The sequence below is a fragment of the Microtus ochrogaster genome, chromosome 19, assembly GCF_000317375.1.
Source record: "Microtus ochrogaster isolate Prairie Vole_2 chromosome 19, MicOch1.0, whole genome shotgun sequence".
In the NCBI taxonomy this organism is placed as follows: Eukaryota; Metazoa; Chordata; class Mammalia; order Rodentia; family Cricetidae; genus Microtus; species Microtus ochrogaster.
The window spans coordinates 50,673,790-50,682,051 of NC_022021.1; positions in this window are offsets into that span (position 1 = coordinate 50,673,790).

The following is an 8,262-nucleotide window of genomic DNA, read 5'->3' on the forward strand; positions in this document are numbered from 1 at the left end:
AGTGCAGGATCCAGCTGGAATTATTTTCCCTCATCCGATGGGAAACTTTTCTAGAACATTTTAATTTTCTGGCTGCACCAGACTGTGAAGAGCCTAACAGGGTAATAGGGGATGTTTGCCATTTATCCATCTAAAGCAGTTGGGTGTTGTCCAGGTGCTCTGAGTAGATACTGAAGACACAAGAACTCAGCATGAGCCTCTTGGCAGCCCATCTGTTTTGCTTTTTAACCTTGATTGGGTGAGTACAAGAATCCAGGTCGTGGATGGTTGTAATAGGACCACCAAGCTCCAAGCCAGCCATTCCCTGGTACTCTGTGTCTGTTACATTTCTTCTGATTATTCCTTTTCTTTCCTGGGATTCTCCTCAGTTTTCTTTCTTCCCCTTTATTGTTCATCAACTCAGTTCCCCTTATTTTTCTTTCTTCTCCTGCTTATCTAAGATTTCTTGTGTTTCTAAAAAAAATATTTAATCATAGAAAACATAAAAACGCAGCTACAAAATGGGAAAAGATTTTTACAAAGTACATATTCAGTAGAGGGTTAATATCTAAAATATGCAAAGAACTAAAAAATCTGAACATCAAGAAAACAGAATATTCCAATTTGAAAATTGGGGGTGGTGGTGGTCACAGCTAAACCATTCTCAAAGATGAAACACAAATGGCTGAGAAACACTTAAAGAACAGTTCAACATACTTAGTTATTGGGAAAATGCAAATCAAAACTAGACTGAGATTTCATCTTATACCAACCAGAATGGCTGAAATCATGAAAAACAAATGACAACTCAGGTTAGCAAGGATGCATTCATCCATTGTGGGCGGGACTGCAAACTTGTACAATCACTATGGAAATCATTGTGCAGTTCCTTTGGGAGCTGGGAATAGATCTACCTCAAGATCCAGCTAGCCCACTCTTGGACATATACCGAAAGGACTCCACATAGTAATACACAGAGAGAACTGCTCAGCCATGTTCACTGCTGATCTACACATAAAAAGGAAGAAATTGGAAACAGTCTAGATGTCCGTCAATGGGTGAACGGATAAGGAAAATATGGTATATTTACTCCATTAAATATTATCTAGCTGTTAAGAAATTAAATCATAGTCAGGCAGTGGTGGCAAATGCTTTTGAACACAGCACTTGGGAGACAGAGGCAGGAGGATCTCAGTGAGTTTGAGGCCAGCCTGGTCTGGGATATAAATGATTAATGGTCACTGTCAATTTATTAAAAAAATAATTGGGATATGATATAGAAATGAATACTTTGGTATGGACTTTGGTTTATTGATACAAACTTAAGGTTGATTTGTGAGCTAGAAAACATAATTTTTAGTGAGGTAACCCAGAAACAGAAAAACAATTATCACATATACTCACTCATAAGTGGTTTTTAAACATAAAGCCAAGAAAACTGGCTGACAAATCACAATCCCAGAGAACCTAGACAACAATGAGGACCCTAAGAGAGACTTACATAGATTTAATCTACATGGGAAGTAGAAAAAGACAAGATCTCCTGAGTAAATTGGGAGCATGGGGACCTTGGGAGAGGGTTGAAGGGGAGGGGAGAAGTAGAGAGGGGAGCAGAGAAAAATGTAGAGCTCAATAAAAATATTAATTAAAAACAGTTGATTCGCTACACGGTGTATATGTATTTCTTCTCTGTTTAAGGTATTGTGGTTTTGCAGCTCATTTAAAACTGTAATGTATAGTTAAAAATACAGGTTAATAGACAGTCATCTGTAATAACCAAACTTTTAATTATGTTAGATTTTCTACATATATAGAAGTATGTTTCAGTTAGATAATCTTCAACACTCCAACAAAAGAGTATTCTCCACCTACAGCAGCAGAAAGAAATACCGTGAGACATTAGGCTTGGTTTGAGGTCAAAGCCAGCCCCTGCAGTGATACATGATACACTTCTTAACAAACCCACACCTCCTAAAAGTGCTGCTTCTTATTGCTCAAGCATTCAAACACATGAGTCTATGGGGGTGTTTTTCTACTCAAACCACAAGAATGTGTTTGACTCAGTTTCAGTGGGGTAAATATGTTTCACCTGCACGTTCTGTGACCAAGAAAATGAATGCACCATCCTTCTCCTATCAGTGATTGGAAATCTGACCTTCTTTGATTTCAGAGGTACATTACCATACAGAATAGTCGGCCACTTCAGCCTGTAAACATGGACTCTCTTAAGCTCAGAAATCCTCTCCTAGCCCTTGGACAATTTATGTCTGTCCACTCTCTTATGCGTCTGCTGACCTGAACCTCATGTGCTGTGGCCCTGAGGTTTGTCCTCAGTTCCTCTGATCCTGCCTCAGTATCACCTCTGCTTTGGTTCTTTATTTTTGAGCCTCTGACTTCTGCTGGCACATATCTTTCTTTCACCTTTGACTAATTTTAAGGCTGTATAGCTTTTGATTTTGTTTTATGCTCAAGTTCAGGCCCCTCCCTCTGGATTTCCTCAGTCAAGTCAGAAGATAGGGACCAGAAGAAGGTGGCCAGCTTGTCCCAACTCTCTTGGGTATGAGAATCAAAGAAAATCAGATTTAGAGACCTTGACCCAGAATCACTGCAGAAACTGAGATGGAAAATATGTCAACTGTAGATTAAGAAGTAACTGCGGAACTGGAGAGGTGGCTCGGCAGTTAAGAATGTTGCTGCTATAGACAAGGTTGTATACATGTATTGTGCATTATGTACCTAACAGTAATAAACAAATAAAATCAGAGTAGGGTGACATGGGAGGGGTTGGATGTAGGGTGTGGAGAGAGGACAGAGGTGAAAAGTGAAATAATTCTATTTCAATTAGAGAAACTTTTTTTTAAAGAGTGCTTGCTGCTCTTGCAGAGAACCAGGATTGGTTCCCAGAACCCACAGCTGATAACTCACAACCTGTAAAACTTCTACTCCTGAGATATTGACCCTCTTCTAACATTCTCAGGCATAGTACTCACATACAGAAATGCAGGCAGAGACCATTTGTTTCCCAGCCACTCAGACCTGGAATAATAACATAGAAACTATATTAATTGCAACACTGTTTAGCCAAAAGCTTAGGTAAATTTCTATCTAACTCTTACATCTTAAATTAACCCATTTCTATTAACCTGTGAATCACCACGAGGCTGTAGACTACTGGCAAAGTTCTGGCTGGCGGCTGGCATGTTTCTCCTTTGGCAGCTACAGGGCATCACTTTGACTTCAACTACTTTCTCTCTATTTCTCTGTTTGATTTCCCCTTATGTGGGATTCCCACTATGTATGCTGTTATTACCATTGATTAATAAAGAAATTGCTTTGGACCTATAGCAGGACAAAAGAGAGGTAGGCAGGGAAAACTAAGCTGAATGCTGGGAGGAAGAAGAAGGCAGAGTCAGAAAGAAGCCATGTAGCCCAGCTGGAGACAGACACCGGAAGTTTACCTGGTAAGCCACAGTTTTGTACAATACGCAGATTAATGGAGATGGGTTAAATTAAGATATGAGATAGCCAGAAATACACTTAAGATATTGGCCAAACTGTATTGTAAATAACTTGGTTTCTGTGTGATTATTTTGGGACTAAGCAGCTGGGAATAACTAGCAGCCTCCTACAACATTTCCCATCTGGCTTTACTCTTCTAAGCCATTGGCTGAAACAGCTTTTTTAATAACCAATGATAATAAAACATATTCTTAGCATACAGAGGGGAATCCCACATCATAGAAACCCTCACAGAGACACACAAACACATGCTCATAATTAAATACAAATCTTGTTTAAAAATGAGAAATAGAAATGAGCTAAATAAGATGTATACTCACACACTGGAATATTCTTACATTCATAAGCCCTTGCATACACAAAAAACTATACGCAAAGCTTATACAGAAGCACTCATACACAGAGACCAATACCCATGTGCACACACACACACACACACACACACAAAATCACACACTTCTGTTTGTACACATACATGGAAGCACACAGATACAGACACTCATATCCATAATGTTAAATATTCTGGATTAAAAAAGAAATAAAGAAAAAAATTAAAGTCTTCCTTGAATTCAATGAAAATAAAGAAACAACATACTCAAACTTATGGGACACTATGAAAGCAGTCCTAAGAGGAAAGTTCATAGCACTAAGTGCCCACTTAAAGAAAACAGAGAAAGCACACATTGGAGACTTAACAGCCCACCTGAAAGCTCTAGAAAAAAAAAGAAGCAGACTCACCTAGGAGGAGTAGAAGACTGGAAATAATCAAACTGAGGGCTGAAATCAACAAAATAGAAACATAGAAAACAATCCAAAGAATCAATGAAACAAAAAGCTGGTTCCTGGAGAAAATCAACAGGATTGAGAAACCCCTATCCAAACTAATCAAACGGCAGAGAGAGAATATGCAAATTAATAAGATCAGAAATGAAAAGGGGGACATAACCACAGACACAGAGGAAATTCAGAGAATCATTAGATCTTACTACAAAAGCCTGTATGCCACAAAACTGGAAAATGTAAAAGAAATGGACACTTTTTTAGATAAATACCATATACCAAAGTTAAACCAGGATCAGGTGAACAATCTAAATAGACCTGTTAGTCACGAAGAATTAGAAGCTGTTATCATAATGTTAAATGTTAAATTTACATTAAATACACAGTCATATACTACATAGCAACCAAAGTATTGTGTGAGAATAATATTGGGAAACTTTTTCTTTTAGTAGTGCAGAGTGCACTTATACAAACTAAAGCAACTGTACCACCAGGTGCTGTGATCTTCATCTTTGGGACCACTATGGTGTATATGGTCTGGGGAAGATAGCAAGATGATCACATGAAAGAAACATGACTGAGTTCAGTCTGTTAGAAAGGATGAAGGACACAGAACCTCTCACTTAGCATCAATGTGTCACCTCTGCTGAAGCTGCATCCATTATCCTGGGCTTTGTTACATCTCCTGAAAACAGAATGAAGGAGAGGTAGAAGGTGGTGTTAGACACCCTGGACTCTGGAGAAGAGATCCCAAATAGTTGGTCCTGTAAGTTGTGTGTCCCTTAGCTCAGGTAAACTAATTCTAGTTGAGTGTAAGAGATTACCACTGAACAGGTGTATCCAATGCCACAACTTTTACAGGAAGCACAGCCCCAGGTCTGCCCCCAGAGTAAGGTTCTAGCACCATGCAAGGTAAGCAGATATGAACTAACCTTTCACTACCATTTGAGCGTGGGTGCTACTGTTGTCTTTTCTTGGTGACAACCCAGAACTCCTGTCTCTTAAGCTCCATGGAGACAAGCTTCATTGCACCAAAAGTAAATGCCTCTTCCCTGGGAAAGAGTGGTACTAATGAAATGCCACAACATGCAGCATCATAGAAGAGCCCCAAGGAGTATTTCCCAGCAAGCACTGGGACTGAGCTGCAAAAGAATGACATGAGTAAAAGTTCTATGAATTTGAAGAGTCGCTGCCTTTGGTGAATAGATGGCTTTGAAATCATCTTTCACTCTGGGAAGCAGAAGAATGAGGTTTATACGGAACTGTGGTAAAGTAGGGTAAGTAGGCGCCTCTCTCTACTTGAAGGGTAGGCCAACTCAGACTCCGGTTGCACGTGCTATATGGGTTTAAAGAGCTTTCTATAAAGAGCTGTTTATATTGAATTTCTTTATTGCTGGTATCCATGATCCCTGAAGATGTGGCAGCTACAGAGCAACTCTGGATACAGGGATATTGGGACAGACATTATGTAGGCATTTCCACATAATAAAGACTTCTAAGAATCCCCGATGCCCAATTAGCCTAGCAGCTATGCCAAAGTTTTCACTTGGTGCATGGTAAGTGCAAGCGATATTGACTTGAATAAAACCACAATTATTTAGAACACAGGGATGCCAATCACAGGAAACATCTATGCAACTGAGCAGCTCATGCTGAGGGTACACATAAGCCAATAACCCAACCTTGTACTAACATCGAAGCAATTAGTAAAATAATAATTGCATGGCAAAGACAAGGCTCTCTGTGGGAAGGATCTAGGATTTTCTGCACTCCTAGATCCACAATATCTCCCCACAGTCATCTTGGGTGACTCATCACCACCAACCCTTCCCCTAATTAGAAGGGAGGAGTACACACTGAGGAAGGATGTGTGACTTTATACAGAATTTTTATTTGTTTCAATGTAGGGGTCAAGGGGCTAAAAAGATGGCTCAGCACTTAGGAGAACATATTGCTTTTGCATAGGATCCACAGCCCCCATATCAGACAGCTTTAATAATTGCCTGTAACTCCAGCTCTTCACTAGACTGACTGCTTCCTTAGCTGTATAGAAGCTTCTTACTTTTATGAGGTCACAACTGTCAATTTTTGGCCTTAATTCCTGGAAGAATGAAGCCCTATTTTTGGAGGGTCCTTTCCTAGACCTGTACTGAGAGTACTGCCTATGTTTTCATCGAGCAGTTTTAGTGTTTCAGGTTTCAAATCATTTGGATCTAATGTTTGAGCAGGGTATTGATACAAGCCTAACTTCATTTCTCGGCATACGAATCTCCAGCTTTCTCCCAGCGTTTGCTTTCTTCTTTTCAGTGTATGTTATTTTCCCTCTTTGTTGAGTGTCAGGTGGATGAAGATTTGAGTACTCATGACTTGGTCTTCTAGTGACTTCATGTGATTGGTAGAGGATGCATCTGTCTCCAAAATGGAGAGAACAAAGTGAAACTGACCAAAAGGTAAATTACTACATCCACCAGAAACAATTCACAGAGGATAAGCTTCAGGAAGAGAATATTCCAGAAGAAATGGTATTTAGATCGTCTTATACAGAATGGCATGCTTTGGGGTCACCACAGTGACCAGTATGCACATGTGAGTCTGGATAAGAGCAGACCTAGTGGAAAAAACAGAGCGCAGAGTGCCCTGCCCACCTCTGTTCATAAGCATGGTCTAAGGCCCCCATTTCCAGCAGAAGAATCAGATGCTGGAATAGGAAAACTCTAGGAGCTATCAGTCACACGTGATCAACATCGAGACCTTTCTGAACATCTGTATGGCTTTACTATACTACAAGGAAAACAGTTTTAATATGAAAACCCTGCCTCTTCCATAGAAAATATGCATTAATTAGCTCAAATTAAGATGAAGAGCTTATTAAAAAGCTGAGTGAGAGAGCCCCCTAATCTGACAAGAAATAATTGCAATATGTTCAAGGAAATTTCAGAACACCAGGGCTGGGATTGGGCTCAGCTGGTGCAGGGTTTGCCTAGCTTGCATGAAGCTTCAAGTTCTTTTCCTAGCACTGTATGAATCAGGTGTGGTGGTGCAGGCCTAAAACCCCAGAACTAAAAGTTCATAGAAATTCAAAGTTATCTTCAGCTGCGTAGAAAATTCAGACCCACATGGGCTACATGAGACACTGTCAAAAAAATGAAATGCTTTCAATCTGAAATTCTATACTGTGTGTTTTCCTCTAAATGTAAATAAGGGAATGGCAACTTAAAAAAAAAAAAACTTCAAAAAATCTGGTATGGCATTTAAATATGAAATACAGAAAACAAATTAACTGTGAAAAGACACTTAAAATTATGGAAATACACAGTGATGCCTCAAAGAAAACAATTCATGATCTTCACAAATTTATGGCTATTCTGTCCAATAATAAATAATGTGTCAGTGATGACTAAGAACATCAGAGACACCTAAGACTAGGAGACTCTTCAGTACAGCCTCAAATACAGAGGACCAATAAACAAGCAAGCATCTTGCTCATGAGCTCCAGAGAAGGTCCCACCTTCACTGAGGAGAATCAGCTGTCCATGAAGAAGGCTAGAAGGCCATTATAACAAAGATAGCACACACCATGTACCACCTGACAAAAGATAGGATATGCTGCCAGTGGGAGATGGTTCAAAAATACCTACATTTATAAGCATTTGGACCAGAGTTCAAATCCCAGGCTCATGTAAAAAATCTCCTGGATGTTGTAGCACACGTTCATGTTTCCAACATTGAAGAAACAGAAGTAGTTAGGCACATCCCTGGAGCTCCCTAATCAGACATTCTGGGCCACTTAGTGAGCTCCAGGGCCCTGCTAAAAACAGCAACAACAACAATGATGACAAAGAGGTAGAGAGTTGTTGAAGAAGAATATTAAAGGTTTTCTCTGGCCACCATATGCAACTGTGTGCATAGGAACACACACACACACACACACACACACAGAGAGAGAGAGAGAGAGAGAGAGAGAGAGAGAGAGAGAGAGAGAGA